Here is a 22,487-nt window from a genome sequence, read left to right on the forward strand (position 1 = left end):
GTGGGGTTGGGAGGTGACTACTGAAAATCAAACATCTTATAGGGTAAAATTTAGCTGATCTTATAGGAATCAAGGGATTCTAAGAAGCAAATTTACTAGTCTGTAAACTTTGGTATAACTTTTACATGAAGCATTTCTTTGTTTCTTTCCTTCTTTCCTTTCTTTCTTTCTTTCTTTCTTTCTTTCTTTCTTTCTTTCTTTCTTTCTTTCTTTCTTTCTTCCTTTCTTTTTTCCTTCTCTTATCCTTTCTTCCTTCTATCCTTTTTTCTCTTCCTTCCTTTCTGAATTCTTTCTTCCCTTGCATTCTGTCTTAGTATCAGTTCTAAGGCAGAAGAGATACAAAGGCTAGGCAACTGGATTTAAGTGACTTGCCCAGGGTCACATAGCCGGGAAATGTCTGAGACCAAATTTGAACCCAGGTCCTCCTGGTACTCTATCCACTGTACTACCTACCTGACCCATGAAAGCATTTCTTAATCATCTCCACTCATTATTATTTATTATTTATTATTATTATTCCTATTGACTCCCAGAGGAGCATAGGGCCGCAACCATCTCACGCCAACGAACTCTGTTCTGGGCAACTTCCCCCAACTGGGCATATCTTTGCCAGGTCTGTTTTGGCCTTCCGATTTTTCTCCTCCCTGGTGGGTTCCATATTTTTTTTTCATAGCGTCATGACTGATGGGACACTGAATTGTTCTTTCCCAGAGTCTGGTATTGGAGATCTTTTCAGGCCATCTGATGTTCAAGATTTGACATATTACCCCTCCAAATTATTAGTACTCTCTCCTCCTTGAAATTATCTTCATCTACTTTTTATTTACTTACTGATGTAGAAGTTTTTTTCCTCTTCTAGACTTCAAACTCTAAGAACAGGGATTGCTACTTTTTTTTTAATTTCTAGCATTCTACAACAGTTTCTGACACATAGTAGGCCTTTAACATGGCTTCTAGGTGGCTTAATGGATAAAGTAACAGGCCTGGAGTTAGGAACACTCTTCTTCCTGATTTCAAATCTGACCTCAGACATGTCCTACCTAGCTATGTGACTCTGGGCAAGTCACTTAACTTTTTTTTTTAAACCCTTACCTTTTTTAAACCTTGGAACCAATACTATGTATTGATTCTAAGACAGAAGAGCTGTAAGGGTTAGGCAATGAGGGTTAAGTGACTTGCCTAGCACCACACAGCTAGGAAGTGTCTAAGGTCAAATTTGAACCCAGGACCTCCTGTCTCTGGGCCTGGCTTTCAGTCCTCTGAGCCACCAGCTGTCCCCTCACTTAACTTTTTTGACTCAGTTCAGCATCCATAAAGCAAGCTAGAGAAGGAAATGTCAAATCATTTAATATCTTTAGCAAGAAAACCCCAAATTGAGTCAGGAAGAATTGGACCTTATTGAACAAGAACTAAAAAAAAAATCCTGTCAATTTATCTTTTTGTTTTAACACCTTCCATCTTAGAATGAACACTGTGTATTAGTTCAAAGGCATACAAGTGGTAACAATGGGGGGTTAGGTGACTTGCCCAGGGTCACATAGCTAGAAAGTGTCTGAGGCCAGATTCAAACCAGGACTTCCTATTTCCAGTTCTCTATCCACTGAGCCACCCAGCTGCCTTCTTAATAAATGATTCTTGCACTAAATTGAATCAGAACAGGGAATTTGTTTTAACTAAATCTGCAGTGGCTATTACCATGCTCTACACACAGTAGGTATCTAATAAATGCATGTTAAATTAAATTAAAACTCTGAAAAATGACCTGGAAATGGAATTTGGTAATTGTCAGCATATGAGTGGACTGAATGATGTTAATTATCTTTATGAGACTTTGGGAGTGAGACTCTCTCTAAGGCACCTTGTGTCCTTTAATCACATGTGGAAAGTCAATGATTTTTAAAAAAAGTCAGCAAAGACAAGGACAAATCAGTGTCATATAAAATTCAACAGAGCTTAACTCTAGGCTCACTTGGGGACACAGAGTTCCAAGGAGAAAGCCTACCGTTATGTTATATGCATGTTAAATGATTTGAAAACAGACAGCAATGCTTAGCTCTCATCTAAGAGTGTCTGTAATTTCCAAGTTGACTTCTGAGTTCTTAATTCTTAAAATTTTCTTTGAAACAGATGTATCTTGCTCCTTCTAAGAAAGAAAAAGGGAGACATATATATCATTTGGATCTATTCTGCCTTTTTCTTTGAACAGTAACAAGTCTCTGAATGATGCTTTATGACAAATTACCAAATACTAAGATTAACCGTAATGTGAATTTAGTATTAAACCGAAGATAGAGAGAACTTCTGAAATATTCAGGAAGGTCCTTCTAACTGAAGAATTGTTCTAAAAAGTCTCTGCATGGGGGCAGCTAGGTGGCTCAGTGGATTGAGAGCTAGGTCCAGAGATGGGAGGCCCTGGGTTCAAATCTGACCTCAGACACTTCCTAGCTATGTGACCTTGGGCAAGTCACTTAACCCCCATTGCCTAGCTCTTCCCACTCTTCTACCTTGGAACCAATACTTAGTAAGTAAGGTAACGGTATAGGTACTTAGTAAAAGTAAGGTAAGCTACATTTCCAACATTATATCTCTGACTCCATATATGGAGAACCTACTCTATCACAATTGATTCACTCACTCTTAGGAATAGCACCTTGAGGCTTTTGAGGATTTCTTTTGCACCCCTGTTCCCATTCGAGTATTTTAGAAGTTAAAGATCAAATCCCAATTCCCAAACTTTTCCTGATTTAATACCTCTCTTTGCTGAACATCTATTTTACTCTACCATTTATTTGGAAATTAATTTTAGTCTGCATTCTATTGTTACCTTTGAGTTAACATTTAATGTTTTTTAAACCCTTCCTTTCTATTTCAGAATCAATACTGTGTATTGATTCTAAGACAGAAGAGTAGTAAAGGCTAGGCAATGGTGATTAAGTGACTTGCCTAGGGTCACACAGCTAGGAAGTATCTGAGGTCACATTTGAATGCAGGACTTCTCATCTCCAGGCCTGATTCTCAATCCACTGAGCCTCCTACCTGTCCCATATTGTCTAAAATTGTTATTGTTATTTTTATTTTTTACCCATTTGAATCTTAATTCACCAACTAGACTATACTTTCTCAAGGAAAGAAAGTATATTCTGTAAGTCAGTTATCCAATGCCTTATGGCCTATGGGTCAAATGGGCCCATTTGCCTATGGACCAAGTTAATCACCAGTGACTCTCTTTTATTTCTAGGATTAAACATAAATTCTACTGCTTGGCATTTAAAGCTTTTCACAATCTTGGGTTCTTCCTATCTTTTCAGTTTTCTCACATGTAATTCTCACACCTCCACATTCAACAATTCAGCCACACTAGTCTTCTTATTGTTCCCCACACATGACTCCATCTTTTAACTCTGAGACTTTGCCTTAATCGTTCCCCACATCTGGAATGCTCTCTTTCCAACCCTCTGTTTCTTAGAATTCCTGGCTTCTTTCAAAACTCAGCTCACGATCCTTCTCCTCCATAAAATCTTTTCCAAGGTATCCCAGTTGCTAATACTTATCCATCTGTCAGGAATTCTTAACATGGAGTCCAAAGACCACATCCCCCATGAGAAATTAATGAATTTGGATGAGAAAAATTACATTTCTGTTTCAAAATAATTGGTTTCTTTTATAATCCTATATAGTTTCTTTGATGAACAGTAAAATAGTACAATGAATAGAGTGCTGGGCTCATCTTCCTGAATTCAAATCTGACCTCAGATATTTACTAGTTATGTGACCCCAAACTTAACTCTGTTTGCCTCAGTTTCCTCATCTATAAAATGAGTCCAGCTCCAGCATCTTTATCAAGAAAACTCCAAACGGGGTCATGAAGAGACAGATATGACTAAAATGACTAAACAATAATGATTTTTATTTGATTTTAACAATATTATTCTTAGAGAAGACTTCGCCAAACAGCTAAAGAAATCTATGACACATGAAAGTTTTAAGAAGCCCTGATCTTTCACATTATATATGTATCTTATATAAATATTTATTTATGTGCATGCTGCTGCATGTTCATAATATACATAGAAGTTCCTTGAGGACAAACATTGCCAGTTTTTATTTTTATTCTCATGATTGAGCAAAGTGTCTGGAACATAGCCAGTGCCTAATAAATGCTTGTTGATTGATGAGTGGATTAATTGATTTTTGTTTCTCTCCACCATAAGTACTAAGTACATTAGTTGACACATTAAGAGAGAGTTTGGACATAACGTGGTATCCAGGAACTTGGAATGTTAGCCTCCTGTGGTCAGGCCCTATTTGCATAGCTTTCTGACATACTTGGATATGAAGGCAGTTGTAAAATAAGGCCACAAGGGAAGGCTCAGAAGAGCCAAATAATAATTATTTTATTATATATGTAGTAAGTATTATAAATTAATAAAAATAACCATACTTCAATAAATGTGCAGGTATAGCTTGTGGGAAGGAGTGCTAAAAGGGAGGATTAGACAGGCCTGGATTCCTATTTTTCATTGTCTGGTGGATACATTTATTTTTCCTTGAGAAAATGAGAAATACAGAACATATAGCTTTTTTCCCTCTAAGCTTTTGCCTTGAAGAAAAACGATACTATGGAGTTACTGTATTATTTGTCCCCAGACAGTTTTTACTTCTCTATCTTAATCAACAACCATTTGTTATAATGATATGCTGCTATGCATTACAAATAGACTGAGACTCGGGATCATATGAAGAAGAAACTTGAGTAACTCACGAATCTGAGTAACTCACTGTTGGTTCTGTCAGTGAATGACCCATCTAAGTGATTTCCTGTCACTGATCCTCCGGTTTTATCCAACAAAGGGTTTCTCTTCCTTAAATTTTCTGCTTCACTCACTTAGGAGGCAGGCAGTATAGTAGATACAATATTAGTCTTTGAAATAGGATCGACCTGAGTTCAAATCTTGCCTTCAACAATTGCTAGTTGTGTGAGCCTGGACAACTTATTTAACCTTCCTCTATCTCATCCGAGATAATATTTGTAAAGCATTTTTCACAATGTCTATCATAAAGTAGATGTTTAATAAATACTCTTTACCTTCTTTCTTTATCTGTAAAAAGAGCATAAGAATAGCTACCCTATAGGGTTACTTCAAATGATCAAATGTAATTATATATATAAATATGCATCAATATTTATATTATATATACACATGTGCATATAAAGGACAAAACAATATATTGCATATTTAGACATTTTATATGCATAGATGTATATGTATAGTACTTTGTAGACCTTGAAGGAATATATAAGTACATGTGAATATATTTATAATACAGAAATCAATCCCTGTCACATTGTGACAGTTAGTGTCTAGCGCCCAATTATCTGGAAAATCCATGTAAAATTTTTTGGCCCTCTCTTCATGCCTGAGAAGAAGTCTGAATTTTTTTTAATATGCTGTTTGCAGAACCATATTATAAAATCTGGGTTAAGTATTTGTCATAGGCTATGTCATTTCTAAACCTTTTCTGTGTCATCTGCTCACTTTTGTGTGTTGTCTGTTGTTTCCCCAGAACTCTCTCCCAAATTTCCATGTAATTTCTTATGCCAACCCATGATATATTAAAACTGCAATAAAGAAAGTCATGATATAATATATAATGCCTATTAGTATTTGTATATTCTAATGTGATTTCCATATATGTGTCTATATAGACATGTATATGTTCATACATACATTGATGGGATGCATATAGATACATGTATATAGATACATACACATGTGTGTATAAATCATATGTATAATATACAAATTATGTATATGCAATATATGAACAGGCACATGTATATTTAAATTAAATATAATATACATGCAATATTAAATATTAAAAAGACAAAATCAAATCTATAAAAATATAGGCAATATAACCATGTATGTTATATATGTGTATATATAGACACATATACTTGCAATTATAACTTGAAGTATCCTATCACCATAGAAACAAGGTCAGACCATTCCTCTTAAATCCTAAGCAACACTGTTCTAAAATTGGCTAGTTAACAGGATTTAAGTCAGACTTTCTGAAGTGCAAGAGAGTCAGGAGAAAATTTGAAAGGCAGGCAAAGGTATGGGGTCCCCTTCAGGGTCTGAACCTTGCAATCATCTAAGGACAAGATCCATGAGATGCATGTTGCTAATATTTTTTCCCTCTGGGATAATACTAAATGCCCTCTCTGACCTGTGCTCTTCGGATTGGCTTGATTCCAGGTCCAATTGCTGCACTGCAAAAAGCCTCAATTTTCAGAAGTCCCTTTCTTGACTTTCATTGTTTGTATCTATTGAGAACCTCCAAAACGGGCATGCCAGGGCTTCATGTCAAAAGAACGAACCAAATATCAGAGAGACACCTCACTCTTTAAATCTCACTTTATATATTGGTTCATTCAGTTCCTTTCCCTGAAATATTTTTCTGGGCCAATACAGTTCTACTTTCAGGGGTTTGCCCTCTCCTTGCTCCAGAGATATCTTTTTTACCCTAAAATCAGTAAGTTGCATTTATTTTGACACTTAAGGAGTGACTGGGTCTTCTGTTCTAGAAGTGACTGCAGCTAGAGTCGTCCTCTGAGAGGCAGCATGACAGAGTAGATAAAGCACTGGAACTGGCATCAGAACTGAGCTGGATCCAAATCCTGCTTCTGATGTTCCCTAGCTATAGGATTATGGGTAAACTGCTTAATCTCTTTGAGCCCCAGTTCCCCCATACCTGTATCACCTACACATCTCATGAAGTTGCTGTCAGGATCAAATGACGCCAATATATTTAAAATGTTTTATAAACCCTAAACTACTATGTAAGTGTCAGCTATTTCTCATTTAATTGTTGTTCTTTATAATTCAGGGAGGTTGATAATTCCATCAAGGGCACAATTAAGAAGACTAGACTCTAATGTATGCTTAATCTGAAGCATGAGAGCCTGCAAACCCTAAATGAGATTTTTCTTCTTTCCAGGTTTGGATGAATGATTGAAAGAACACTGAGGTTCGCAATACCTGATATAGTTTCTAATAGTTTAACACACTGATATGAATAGGCTGATATCTCTGACGATTAAACATTGAAAGAAATGGCACCAATAGAGGCATAGAATGAAAGGGAAAAGGTGGGATTAGGAGGTGGGGACTAATGAACTGAGTGACCATCGCATTCCATCCCACCAACCCATCCCTCTAGATACCTGCCATGCAGGGGTGGAGCTAAAGATTGATGGACAACCAGCTGCCTTGACATTCTGACCTACAATTAACAGGTCAGATGGTTAATATTCCCATTGCCTTTTGGGGTTGGGTAGTGTTCATTACAATAGTTTGATGTCCTAGATAACTAAGTACAGGTATCCCTTCCACTTCATGGCCTTCCCCATTGCAAGCTGGCATAAGAAATTAAATGGGATTTTTTTTGAGAGTTTTGGGAAAGCCACCGATGATACCCAAAGACCATCAGATAAAACATCCAGCCCCAGACACATTCTAGCTATCTGACCCTGGGCAAGTCACTAAACCCCCATTGCCTAGTCCTTACCAGTCTTCTGCCTAGGAACCAATATAAAGTATTAATTCTAAGACAGAAGATAAGGGGTTTTTAAAAATAGTAATAATGAAGTTAAAATAAGTAAAAAGTTAAACTTTTCAAAAAGAATGTGTATCCAGTAGACAACACACAAAGGATAGAAATGTAGAAATATCTTAGCTTATGACTTAACACGAATTGTACAATAAAGTGCTATAAACACACCATAAAAAAAAAGGAAAAAAAAATCAGACTTCTTCTCTAGCATGAAGAAATGGCTAAAATTTTCATTTGTATTTTCCAGACTGAAGGCACCCATAACCCCCGTGATGTAGAAGGGATACTTGTAATCTCCTATATCAAGAGAAATATGCAGGATCTGATTGTGTTGCTCTAAAATCGAAGTTTTTAATCTAAGCCTAATGAAGTATTATCTATATTTTGTAATGTATTTTTAGATTTCCTTCTGTTGAAAAATGTGTTGTCCGTGTAAGGTATAGCTGTCCACATCGGTTGGTCTATAAGAAAAAGCATAATAGGAAGTGAGTTTTCAGAAAGGAGTGAGATAAATTCCCACCTTATCTGAGAGAGTTCCCTATATCACCCAAGAGGAAGTGTCCTCACGCCTGTAGGGAGGCAAGCTGGAAATCAGGGACAGGTTGAGTAGCCAATTTCACCTACATGTCTACAACTTTGAAAATCTTTCTGGAATTGGTCCCAAAGAGAGTCTGGTATCTCTGGTCCTCTAGAAGAAAAGGAAGTTTTTCTTTTCCGAAGCTTCTCCTCCTCACACAGGTGTGTTGTCTCATCTCCATTCTTTGTACCCATACAAGAATCACACAGAAGAGGCAGCATGCAAAATGCCCCAGACATACTTTATTGGAAACCTGTGCTGAGTAAATTCCTTACATTTTGTCAACATCATTTTAGAGGTCCCCAAGGCAAAAAGAGCCTAAATAGAGCTAAGGAAATATTTCCAGTTTTTTGATCTCTTATGTAAAGTATTTAGCACAGTACCTAGCACACAGTAGGCATTTAATAAATGCTTATCTCTTTCCTTTTCTCTCCTCCCCTCCCAAGGGAAAGCATAAGAAAAACTTACTGTTGAATGAAAGTTCCTTGACCAAGAGAGCTAGCTCTTTTTTTTTTTTTCAACACTTACCTTTTGTCTTAGAACAAAATATCCATTCTTAGGTAGGAGACCAGTAAGGGCTAAGCAATTGAAGTTAAGTGACTTGCCTAGGGTCACATAGCTAGAAGGTATCAGAGGCTAAATTTGAACCAAGGACCTCCCATCTCCAGGCCTTGTGCTTTATCCACTGAGCCACTTAGCTGCCCATCTATCATTTTCTATTTGTACCCCCAGGACCTAGCACAATGTCTAGCATATAGTTGGCATTAAATTGCTTGTTGATTAATTGTTGATTGATTGAACACAATAAGCACAAAAGAAAACCTTAGTTTTTAGAAGAAAAAGAACTGAATCAATTGTTTTTACTTATTAGGAAATAATGGTTCTCTTTTAAAAAGTCTCAGTGGAATTGTTCTAACTACAGTTCAACATCAAAATCTACATCTACTACATTTCTTGAAATATTTTATTCCTTGCCACACTATTTGAAATTCTAGTAATTTGTCTCTTTGGTCTCTTTTTCAGTTTCCAGAGAATGAATGTCACTGTGAAGTACTCATATCCTAATGTAATTAAGTCATTCAGGTAACAGCTAGGTCCAGTCTGAGCTTTTCTTTATAATTTGCTTCATTTGTTCTACCTCTGTATCACAGCTTCTGATATTTTTATTTCACACCCTCTACATTCTTCTGAAAATGGATTTGTATCTGGAATTGGATCATATTTCAGGCATTAGATAGCCTTGTATCTATGTCGGTACAGATGAGAGGGCAGTCCTGTTTTGATCATGAATTTTCCCCAGTTTATAAAAAATAATGAAATCTAACTTGATTAGCATTAGCCAAACAATTTTCTGCCATAGCACACATTGGGCTGAACCTCCATTTCTGAGCAAGAATTAGATACATCACTTCTCAGCTTTATTTGTTGCTATTTCTGCCTTTCTAGCAAAGGTACATACTCTACAATACTCTAGAGGTATTATCAGAAGAAAAAAAAAAACAGGAGAAAAATCACTGAGTTCCATTCTTAATGAAAATCAAAAAGGGTAAGGGGTAGTGGGAGAGGTGTAATAGGGGGATAGGGGAACAATTATACTGTACGAAAAGTCATGAAGCAATTAAAAGTTAATGAAGAACTAATCCATGTTATGAATATGAGGTAGAGTGAGGCAATTATAATAATAATAGTACCACCTGAGTCTAATACCTTGCTCTATTTATGAAATGGAGATTATATTAATTTCCCATCTAATGTTTTATAACTACCATAATTTCTATAACTCCTTCATTTGAGGAAAGCATAGTTATTATCAATATTCTGAACAGAATTTTTTAAAGTTTTGATATAAAAATATAATAAACATATTTTTACTTTTAAACAAATTATTTAAAATGTTTGCTGTGTTTTTTAAAAATCTTTTCCTTCTGTCTTTGAACTAATACAAAGCATTGGTTCTAAGACAGAAGAACAATAAGAACTAGGCAATTGGGGTTAAGTGACTTGACTAAAGTCACACAACTAGGGAATATAAGGTCTGATTTGAACCCAGGACCTCCTATCCCCAACCCTGACACTCCATCTACTGTGCCATCTAGTTGCCCTGTTTACATAATTTTCTTACATTTGTGGGCACATAATATAGTATGTAGTTGATTTTTAATAGGAAATTGATAGTACACTCATGTAGTGAAAAGAGTGCTAGAAAAGAGTGCTAGACAGAAGACCTGGTTTCAAATTCTAGCCCTTCCACCTATGTGATCTTGGGCCCAGACCTAACTGCTTTTGGCTTCAGTTTCCTCGTTGGTAAAATTTGGATGTTGGACTATAGAGGTGTTAAAATCACAGCCCACAATATCACCCTATGCTTGCAGGAATCAGTTGAAAATATAATTGAGAAATGTTGAATAAAAAATTTAAAAAGAAATTGAACATATATGATGTTAATTTGTGTTTTTTTAGTTAATATGCAGCCAATAGGGATTTCTATTTCAGTTTGACATGATTAGTGTGAATGATCTCTAGAAATCCTCCCACTTCTAACCTATAACTCCATCTAAAAGATTTCTGAACACTGTGGCACAATCAAGAATAACAGGCTTTTCTGCTAGCAGCAATGCAATGATCCAGGACAATTCTGAGGGACTTATGAGAAATAACGCTATCCACATCCAGAGAAAGAACTGTGGGAGTAGAAATGCAAAGGAAAAACATTTGATCAATCATATGGGTCGATGGGGATATGATTGGGGATGTAGACTCTAAATGATCACTCTATTGCAAATATTAATAATATGGAAAGAGGTTTTGAACAATGATACATGTATAACACAGTGGAATTGCTTGAGGGGGAAGGAAGAGGGGAGGAAGAGAGCATGAATCATATAACTTTGGAAAAATATTCTAAATAAATAAATAAATTTTTAAAAATGACTTCAGAGTTCAAAAGACACAAAGTAAAGCAGCCTTAAAAAATTCTAAAAGTACTAAATTCTAAAATGTTATATATTATGAGATTAGTGTTATTATTTGATAAATTATTATGTAAAAAAACTTAAGAATTTCTAAACAAGCCTGACCAGAGAATTAAATTATCTACTGGTCTTCCCCATGCCTTGATGTGGTCTTATTTAGTGAGCTATTTTTTTTTTTGTTTTGTTTTGTTTTGTTTTTTAACCCTTAACTTCTGTGTATTGACTTATAGGTGGAAGAGTGGTAAGGGTAGGCAATGGGGGTCAAGTGACTTGCCCAGGGTCACACAGCTGGGAAGTGTCTGAGGCCGGATTTGAACCTAGGACCTCCCATCTCTAGGCCTGGCTCTCAATCCACTGAGCTACCCAGCTGCCCCCTAGTGAGCTATTTTTATATCTATTCATTGAAGATAAGGCATCTTTTTGCCTCCAAGTTCCAGGTTAATTTCTATTCAAGGACTGGTCTCAACTGCTGAACTATAAAGTATTTTAACAGTGAACCCAAGATACGTTCCTATTGTAAGAAGAGCAAAATATGATGCCATTTTTAATTAGTAGGCTAGTATGACCAAAACCCATTAATTGAGCAAAGAAGACAATTGTATAAGGCAAAATTACTAAGCTTCTTCCAAGTACCTCTGGTAAAATGACAGTAATTCTTCTATAAATCAAATAAGAGGGTGCCCCAAATATAAGTAACTCTCACTATATTTCTTACTTCCTCTACCAAGTTGTAAAGTTCTTTAGAGATGAGACTGTGTTATTTCAATCTTTGTTTTCTCCATGAAAAAATATTTTATGTCATTACACATGTAAAATCTTGATTGGAATGTTTACCATCACAGGGAGGGAAGAGGGGAAAGAAGGAGGAAGAGAGGGTATGAAGGAGGGAGAGAATTTGGAGTTCAAAAAATTTTTAAAAAGAATGTTAAAAAATTGCTTTTATATATAATTAGGGAAAAATAAAAAATTACTAGAAAGGGGGGAAATCATATTCTGGTGGCCTACCATGTTACTTTTTCACTTCGAGGAATTCTCTGATGAGGTACAGTGAACAGATTGTTGGACCTGGCTAGAATCAGGAAGACCAGAATTCAAAAGAAGCCCCAGATACTTACAAGTTATAAGCCTCTACAGGGCACATGGGCAATAAATGGGAGAACTTAGTAGGCCATAACTGCTCTGGTCTGTCAAGGAGAGCAAATGGGGTGGGGGGAGGGCTCCTCCCACTCAACTGTCTATGTTCAGGTTTGGGGTCAGCCCTGCTCAGGAGCCAAGGAACTGATGCAGGGGCAGGGTAATGGCAAACAGGGCTCTGTAATATTTTATAACAGTGAAAGCAGGACCATGATAATTTTAAAGTTATTGTTGCCAAAGAAATATAAAGAGTTTATTGGTGGGTGGGAGTGGAGGGAAGGTACCTGATTTTTTAGTTTAGTCTTTTAAAAAAGTATTCATTTGAAGCTAAGGTGGAAAAAAAGTAATTTGACCTCTGTTTGCTTCAATTTCTTCATCTGTAAATTGGGGATAGTACTAGTACCTACTGCTTAGGGTTGTTGGGAGAATAAAATGTTATTTGTATAGTGCCTTAGAAATCATAAAATAAATAAAATTATTTAAATATAAATGACAATTCTAATTATTATTTCAAGTTAAAGATACCTTAGTTGGTTCCCCTGTAGTAGAATCAGAGGAAATAGGAGAATATTAAGAAGGAGAAATTGAGAGCAAGGGGCTTGAGCACAGCTATGCAGCGAATAAATGACCGAGATGGGTTGAGAGTCCAGGTCCTCTGACTCTCAAACAGGAATTCTTTGCACTGTATCAATGCTAATGTATCCAGTAGCTCAAAAACTCCCATCATGAATGGCATATCAATAGCATTTGGCTAATTCCGCTACAGATTTCCATCACGTCGCTCTTTATAATTCAGTGGTGGGCTTTTACTGGCAGACAGTCCTTGACCTCCAAAAGGAAGTTAGAAGAGCAGTTTCTTTAATGTTACGTTGACATAGAATTGTAATTGTCTCTCTGTCTCCACTGAACACAATACAGAGCAGAAGTACAAAAAAAAAAAAAAGAAAAATGAAATTTCAGGGGAAAAAGCAACAAGTTCAACTGTAGCCTTTTGTGCAGATGGATATAGCTTCCTGTCTCATAGGAAGCATCCACATTACATATGACCTGTCATCTCTGCTGTCTGGGCTGGTGTCTCCTCACTTCCTGGAATCAAACACAACTAAGCAAAACAACAAAAGTTGGAATTTCTCTGTTTCTGGAATGCTAAGTCCTTATTACTGGAATTTTGAACTCTTCAGCCTAACTGGCACCATATGTATAATAGAATTAGAGTTTTCTTCACATTTGTTCTTGAAAAATAAATATCACAATGCATATATACCAAAGCAATGGACTTTAACTTTTAAAAAATATTTTTAGGTTTAAAACATTTATCTTCTGTCTTAGAATCAATATGTCTTGGTTCCAAGGAAGAAGAGCAGCAGTGGCTGGGCAATGGAGGTTAAATGACTTGCCCAGGGTTCCAAAGCGAGGAAGTGTCTGAGGCCATATTTGAACCCAGTGTGGCTCTCTATCTACTGAACTACCTGCCTGCCTACCCTGGACTTTAACTTTCTGCCCCAGCTAGTTTCTCCTCATCCTTCATATAGAATAAATGGTTCCTTTATTCAAATATAATGTACCATCTGTTATTTTTATAAGACCAAAAAAATTCTCAGTTTTTATTAGATGTTACTTGGGCCTCAGATGTTGCCAAAGAATAATGGAAGAAGTTTGAAGCATGGAGAGTGGTATACAGTCTACTAGATCAATTTTATACAGGCATAAACCATAGATATTACCCCAGCTGACTTCATTTCATAATAAATTTTAGACATTTTAGCCTCGTCCTGTAATCAGCAAAACCTGAATCCAAATCTAGCCTGAGACACTTACTAGTCACTTGACTATAAGCAAATCTTTAAATCCCTGCATCAGTTTCCTCATCTGTAAAATGGGGATAGCAATAGCACATACTTCATGGGGTTGTTGGGAAGACCAAAAGAGATAATAATTGTAAAGCACTTAGCACAGTGTCTGGCACAAGGTAAGTGCTATATCAATGGTAGCTAATATTATTATCAGCTATTATTAACTCTAGTATAACATTCTTCAAACTGAAATATGGACCATGGGGTAGAGATCAGCCTAGATCAGCCCAAATTCCCTACTTTCTCCTGCAACCCCGTTCAGCACTTACTCTAGGTACCTTTCCCTTCTCTCCTTCTATCTTGCTCATTTCTTCCTTCTATTCCTAGACATTTTCCCATCTCTTCCTTCCCCTCCTTGAAAATCTCCCTATTCTTTTTCATAGTCAGCTCCAGTGGTACCTAAGCCAGAGGACGGGTTCCACTTGACGTATCCCTATTAATGTTCTTTCACCTAGCATTGTGTTTTGGTGGAAATAATTCAAGTCATTAGATGCAATATACCTGTAATTAGGAATTTCACTTCATACTGTTGCTATTCTCCTTGCAACTGTCAGCTCATGGGTTTCAGTTATCCTAGCCTAATAATTAAAAATGTCATTATATTTTGTTCTTCTTACAGCAAAAGTAGCATGTCTTTGGGGCACTGTTACATTTTATCATTAAGCAGAAGCCAAGACTAGCCTTTGAATAGAAATCAACCTGGAAGTTAGAGGAAAGAAAATGCCTTATTCTCAAAGAATAGAGATAAGAAGAGAGGTCTCTAAGTGAGACTGCCATCATATCGTGGGGGATAAACCTTTCCTCGGGATCCCTAAATTCAGAAATGACCTGGAGATAATCTAGAAGCCCCCAGATTATCTATGATAGAGGAAATCCTGTTGGATTTTTTCCAATATAAAGTCATAGGTTTGGGCAGAAAATAAGGAAAATCCCATTCTCACTCATTATATTCTTCCTATTGTGGAGATTAAAATGAATATGCAAAATACTAAATAATATATTTATGAATATTTTATTAATAATAAACTAACAGAGACCCAAGAGGTTACTAACCAGCCCGCTCCCAGGAACAAAAGAGCAAGAGGGAGGAGTTACAGCCAAATACAAAACAATATCGTGACCACGCAAAAGTGGAGGTGTAGGAGAGATTAAAGAGAATTTTGGGAAAACTAAGGGACTCCTTAGTCCAAGGTTCAAAATCTCCATTTAGACACTATACTCCAGGCATAAATACTTGATCTAAATGTTTACCGAGAAGACAAGCAGGAATGGAGGTAAAGAGGAAGAAGCTATAACTAACAAGTAATAGCACTTCTAGCTGTTGATAGCAGGTCTGAGAAATAGTGGCCCAAGAAAATAGGAGCATCTTCCTTTCACAATGTCACCGTAGCCTTTTAACCAGTCAGAAAATTAAAAAAATAAAGCAACAATAAAACAAAACAAAACAAAAAGGATAAAATCTGCTACTTATATTCAGAAAGGGTCAGGGGAAAGGACAAAGGCTTGATTCCCATTTAGAGATTTGTCTCAGGGTCTTAGTCTTTTCCATGCAGATCTAATGGCTCTTTTCATCACATCATACCAGCCTTTTTATTTATCAACCTTACAAATACCGAATGATGCCACAACTTTCTTCCTTACTACCAAGGTAAAGGGATCTAAGTAATTAAAACTTGGAATCATTCAGAAAGTGCTTTGTGTATATCAATATTGCCCTAGGGTTCTGTCACAATGTTGTAATAAGGATGCATTGACATTTCATGGCAAAATGACTCCAAAAGCATTTGGAGGATGGGAGGAGGAGGAAGACACAGCAATAGTGACTGAGTGAGCTGTGTTCCCTGGGGCCCTCTGTCATTTGGCTCCCATTACAAAATACTGGGCAATTGCCACTGTAATATTCTGATCAGGGAATTCATTGTATCTGTGATTCTCAGCTGAGTGACACAGAACAAACTAGGCAGCAGTGAAAGAGATAGGATTTACCCAGAGGAAAGGGTCCCTGCCTGGGCTTTCCATGACATCTCAGTCAATGCTCCCATCAATGCATCCATCTCCCCTCAGAGCTGGCTAAGTTAGTTATGGCAGATGGGAGATGGGAAAGGACAATGGAGGACACAGTGAGAATCAGAGCCGCTGACACACATCCTCTCTCATTTGATATGAGCCCACTCTTTCAGAACTCAGAAAGGAAAGAGACATTTGGAAACTCAAATATGACAGACAGAAAGCTTTCCTCTTCAGCTTCACAGCATGTGGGACTGAATATCAGAAGCTGAGGAAAAAACTATTCCCAAATGGTCCCTGATGGTTTAACAGGCCTGTAGTGTGAAGCTTTATTTTATTTTTACAAAAAACCCTAAAAGCTTTGTTTGTGATGGGTGTGTCTGGACTCAGGGGTGGAAAATTTCCAGAAATCTTTCCATTCATCTTAAAATCTTTGCCCCTCCCTTCTTTGTTTGCTCTTTTATAATTTTATCCACTAAAACAGCTCAGAAATCCACAATTGCTTCAAGGGCTTTGAGCCTGACCTAGAAGAATTAAAGTAGAAAGAAGAGTTCTCAGAATCCTCTAGTTTTGAACAAAAAGCATGAATCTTTTACCTTCTAACAAATAATGCAAACCTTCACTTCCTGAATTAGCTCTTTCCTAATAGATATTCTTGGTACATCCCAAGAGGTCTCACCGCCATCTCCTGAGTAGGGCTTTCCCAGTTTTCTGTCCCCACTCCCAAAGTTGTTAATGGTCTTTTCTTCTTGACTTTACTCCTTATTAGTTTTTTTGGAGTACATGGGTATCCTAGCAAAAAGAGTGTTATTTCTTTGATATCAGGGACTCTTTCCCTAGAACTCAGTCACCTAACCCCTGGCTGGGAACATAGTAGACACAATAAATAGTTGTTGAATTGATTTGAATATAAATAATTTGAATATTTTAACTTGTTTGATCAGTTAAGATAATCAATCTACAAATATTTATTAAATACTTTCTTTGTGAATGAATGAAAAAATAAATTGCTATGCCAGGTATTGTGCTTACAAGCACAGTCAGGTCATGTTACTAAGCCATCAATTCATTCCCAAAACTGATGTAACTTCTTTTTTTTTTTTTTTTTTTTTTCTTTAATGGACTTGTAGACCTGGCCTTTTAGTGTCGATCTTTCTTCATTTTCATATTCAATGGGGATATTTTAAAACTCAAGGATCTTAGTGTAGATTCCTACCTTCTTCATGGAATTGCAATTCATTCTGAGGGAAATTATGTATGAAAAGTGTTTTTCTGCTAAGAACCTGTTGGCAAAGTTAAGTATCACCCAAGGTCAATGTAAAAGGAATGAGCAGATCTTAAAGAAATTGTCAAGAATTGACATTCCTTACAGTTTTAAGAACGTACCACATACTATCTTGAATCTGGGGCAATAGAGCCCTAGGGAACCCAATCTGTGAGTACAAGTTGGGGGAGAGTAATTCAGAATGGGTTACATACAAATCTGTTTGCACACACACTCTGTTTTCTTCAGCTACATCATTACATACATACATATATATATATATAACCTTTACCTTCCATCTTAGAATCCGTGCTAAGAATCAGTTCCAAGGCAGAAGAGCAGTAAGGGTTAGGCAAATTGGGGTTAAGCAACTTGCTCAGAGTCACACAGGGAGGAAATGTCTGAGGTCATATTTGAACCCAGAACCTCCTATCTCTAGGCCTAGCTCTCAATCCACTAAGCCACATAGCTGTCCCTTCCCTCATACCTTTAAACCCCATGGTTTAAAGAGAAAAAATCATGGGTTCATATTTTAGAAGCAATTTAGAAAGAATTGATGCATCCTCTTATTAGACAATAAATCTCCGAGGCAAAAAACCAACATACAAAAGCAATGTTGTCAGCAGTCGAGAGAAGCTCTGGGACATTTCCAGCTCTGGGGCCTTGATCAAAATTAAAAACATAAAGAAAGAATGAAGGAGGACAAAATAGGCCACAAAAAAAGAAGTAAGGCATAATTAGAGAACACTTTATTCATTTAACAAATGCTTTTCTAGTCATTTTTTCTGTGCAAACATGATTTGTTGAGAGAAATTTAAACTTGATATTAATAGTGAGAAAACTATTTAAATACTTTTCTTTCATAGGTGTGCTTAAATCCTAGGATTTAGAGCTGGAAGGAACCCTACAATTCAACTCACCCATTTAAAAGATAGAAAGCAGGCTTCAAAAAAGAAGTCATGATGGTCATGCAAGAATTAAATGACAAAACTAGGATTCAAAATCAGGTATTCACATATTACAATTTCAATTGTACAGTAGTGGGTCTGGGTCAGGACCAGTCCTGTCTCCAGTCTATCCTCCCAACCTTCAACCCCAAGCACCTTGTCTTCCTTTTGATTGGCCTCACCAGTGACAGATATTCACATAATTCTTTTGGCCACTATTTTAGGCACTGTCTTTATTTACCCAGAGTTGTCAATGACTCTCCATTCAGCTCTGTGGTAATGAGTATTCTAGACAGCCTAAAGAGTAAATCTCATATCTCTGCTTCTTTTACAAAGCAAGACTATTTCATGCTACTGTTGTTAGCCGGTAGCACAATTTCTAAACTTGAAAGGGAATTTTATTTCTTTGAAGATATTTTAAAAAGAACTCCACTACCAAACAATCTCTGAATTTCCCTAGAAAACCAATTCACAAATATACTTAGTTTGTGAATATATTTTTATACATTTCAGGCTTTACTTATTCAAGAAAACTGGATTACTAGGAGCATCTACCTGTGCTCCATTGAAATATATCTAGACTGATAGAATAGAATAGAAAGAGTATATATTGGGACAGGACTGACTCTTGTATTCACTCATTCATTTTTATTCATTCATTTGTTCACCAAAAACTTTTTGAGAACTTATATATTGGGCCCTGAGGATACAAGGATGAATAAATGACATTAATCAAGTTATTTCAACTCAGTTCAATGGCTCCCTATTTCCTAATGAGTAAAACTGAAATTCCTTGGCTTATCCTTCAAGATCCTTCTCAATCTGGTACCAGCTGACTTCCTAATTCTATTTAGTATCCTCTTTTCACTTCCTACACTCTAAGTGGACTACTTATTTTGTACGATTTTTTTTCATATTTTTTAAATTTTTTTATTTAATTGATTAATTAAGAGAATTTTTCCATGGTTACATGATTCATGTCCTTTACCTCCCTTCATCCCACCCACCTCCCATAGCCAACACACAATTCCACTGGGTTTTACATGTATCATTAATCAAGATTTTGTACCAATCTTGATCAATACATTCATGTGACTTTCCTTATGTTATTCTCTGCATCTGAAGTGTTTTTTCATTATGTGTCTTCTGTCAAATTGTTATCAGTTCTTTAAAGCACTAGTCAAATGCTACCTCAAGAAGTAGCTAAAAATTTCCTCTGTCTCTATATCCAATCATGTAACTTATCTCGTCAATAGATTCTTTTGAAGAGTTACAACATATTGAGTGATAAGTATAATGGTAAGGTCTTGTAAGAATAGCATGAAGGACTCTAAAGCTTACTGAGGCTGATAAGGAAAACTCAAATGTTTGTCTTTTTTCTTTTTTTTTGAAGCAAAATAGTAGAAAGTAGGAGGATCAAAGAAAGTTTAGGACAGCTCTATGGGAGTGGGTGAGATAATAATCACAGAGTATGGAGAAAAAGAAAGAACTGTTTAAATCTTATTTTGCTTTTCATACCCCTGCCAAAGAGAATGTTCTTTAGACTGGAAAATATAAGAGGGAAATAGGCTAATAAGGGGGTGACTACTCAAGATTGGTAGGAAGATAAGATTGCACCTACTTGCCCTTGGTGAATTCAGGGCATCTGATTCATGTGAACTGTATTTCAAAGTATTGAAAGGCATTATAAATGGGATTGCTGAGCTATTGTCAGTGATTTTTGAAAGATAATGGAAAATATAAGAGGTATGTACCACAGGACTGAAGAAGGGCAAATACTTTCCTAATTTTCAAAAGAGGAAAGATACTTAGAATTTGAAAACTATAAGGCAGTGAGGTTCCAGTTCCTGAAATATACTACTTAAGTTATATTTAGTCAAAGGAACTGGCAATCAAAGGGCAGCTAGGTGGTTCAGTGGATTGAGAGTCAGGCCCACAGACAAGAGGTCCTGGATTCAAATTTGACTTCAGATACTTCCTAACCGTGTGACCTTAGATAAGTCAATTACACCCATTATCTAGCCCTTGCCACTCTTCTTACTTTCAACGAATACATAGTATAGATTGTAAGATGGAAAGTAAGGGTATAAGTTTAAAAAAGGGAAGTGGCAATCTCAAAGAGATAGTATGGTTTCATTAAGATTAGGTCATGCCATGATACACTGTGGTAAAGTTGAATGTAATGGACTTCTCTGTACTAGCAGCAATGCTGTGACCCAGGACAATTCTGAGGGATTTATGGAAAAGACGCTACCCACATTCAGAGGAAGAACTGCAGGAGAGGAAACACAGAACAAAAACAACCGCTTGAGCACGTGGGTTGATGTGGACATGATTGGGGATGTAGACTCGAAACAACCACACCAATGTAACTATCAATAATATATAAATAAGTCTTGATTGATGACACATGTTAAAACCAGTGGAAATGCGCGTTGGATATGGGGGGGGGGGAGCGGGTGAAGGGAAGCTGAAGGGGAAAGTAAAAACATGAATCATGTAACCATGGAAATTTTTTCTAAAAAAATAAAATATTTAAATCTTAAAAAAAAAAGAATAGGTCATGCCAGGCTCACCCTATTTCCTTTATTAATAAGATTACTAAATTGGTAGATCAGGGAATATAGTTTACTACAAATTTTAGTGAAATATTTGAAAAAATCTCTCATAGTTTTCTTTTGGGGAAAAACCTGAGATATTTAGGCTAGACAAAACTACAATTAAATGGATCTAGAACCAAATGGATAAGTCTTTTAATAGTTCAATGTCAAGTTGGAAGGAGATCTTTAGGGGAGTATCTAAAAGATCCATGGTCAATCTCTATGGCTGAAGTCTTTAATGAACTACTTGAGTAAGGACATGTTTATTATATTTACAGATAACACAAAGCTGGTAAAGGTAGCTAATAAATATCCTGGATGTTAGAACTGAGATCCAGAAAGATTTTGACAGGCTAGAAAATTGGGTAGATTGAAATGAGATGGAACTTAATAAGGATCAATATGAAATATAATTTGCTTAATTAAAAAACAATTTTACAAATAACAAGATTTATGTTTTTGTTTAGATGATGTTACATTATGTTTAGAATTGGGAATTTTAGTGGACCAAAGTTCAATATGCATCAATAGTATGATATGGCATCAAGAAAGCTAATATAATTTTAGTCAGGATTGAGAGGAATGGTTTTCATGACTCAGATATTCATATTTCATATTCTGCCACTGTCAGATGTTATCTGTAGTATTTCATTCAATTCTTAACACTATGTTTTAAATGAGAATTTTATAAACAAGAATATTCAGAGCAGGGTAACTAAGAAGGTCAAAAGTTCTTGAGTTTATTTCAAATAGATAGCATTTATATAATTCTTTGAAATTTACAAAACGCTTGACCTAAGTCAAGCAACTTGAGAATCCACATAATAACCCTGTGAAATGAGTGCTATCTATTGCCATTTTACCACGTGACAAAACTTAGACTGAGAGAGGTTAAGTGATCTGCCCAGGATCACACAGTTTCGTGAGTGACTGAGTCAGGATTTTAAATTAGGTCTGCCTGACTACCAGGAAATTACTATATTCAGTGTTCCATTTAGTTGACTTATATGAAGATAAGTTGAAGTAACTGGGATTATTTAACCTGGTGAAGAAAAGATTCAGTGGGAACATGTCTTTCTTCATAAATTTGAAGGACCCTTTTTATGAGAGATGGCTTGCACATATATTCTATTTGGTACTCATCATGTTGTGTTTGGATTATTACAATAGGCTATTGGTGGGTCTACCTGTCTTAAAATTCTCTACACTCAAATCTACCTTCAATTCAAGATTATGTCATGCACACCCTCCCCCAGCTTGACAAACTCTAGTGGCTCCCTATTGCCTGTAGCATCTAATATAAAATATTTTTTTCATTCAGAGCCTTTCACAACCTAGTCCCTTCCTACCTTTCCCATATTTTTTATACCTTACTCTCTGACACATACTTTTTAATCCATTGACACTGGCTTCTTGGCTATTACATGAAAAAGACACTCTATCTCTTGGCTCCAGACGTTTTCTCTGACTGTAACCCTGTGCCTGGAAAGTTTGCCTTCCTTGTCTCAGACTA

This window comes from Gracilinanus agilis, chromosome 4 (assembly GCF_016433145.1).
Source record: "Gracilinanus agilis isolate LMUSP501 chromosome 4, AgileGrace, whole genome shotgun sequence".
NCBI lineage: Eukaryota > Metazoa > Chordata > Mammalia > Didelphimorphia > Didelphidae > Gracilinanus > Gracilinanus agilis.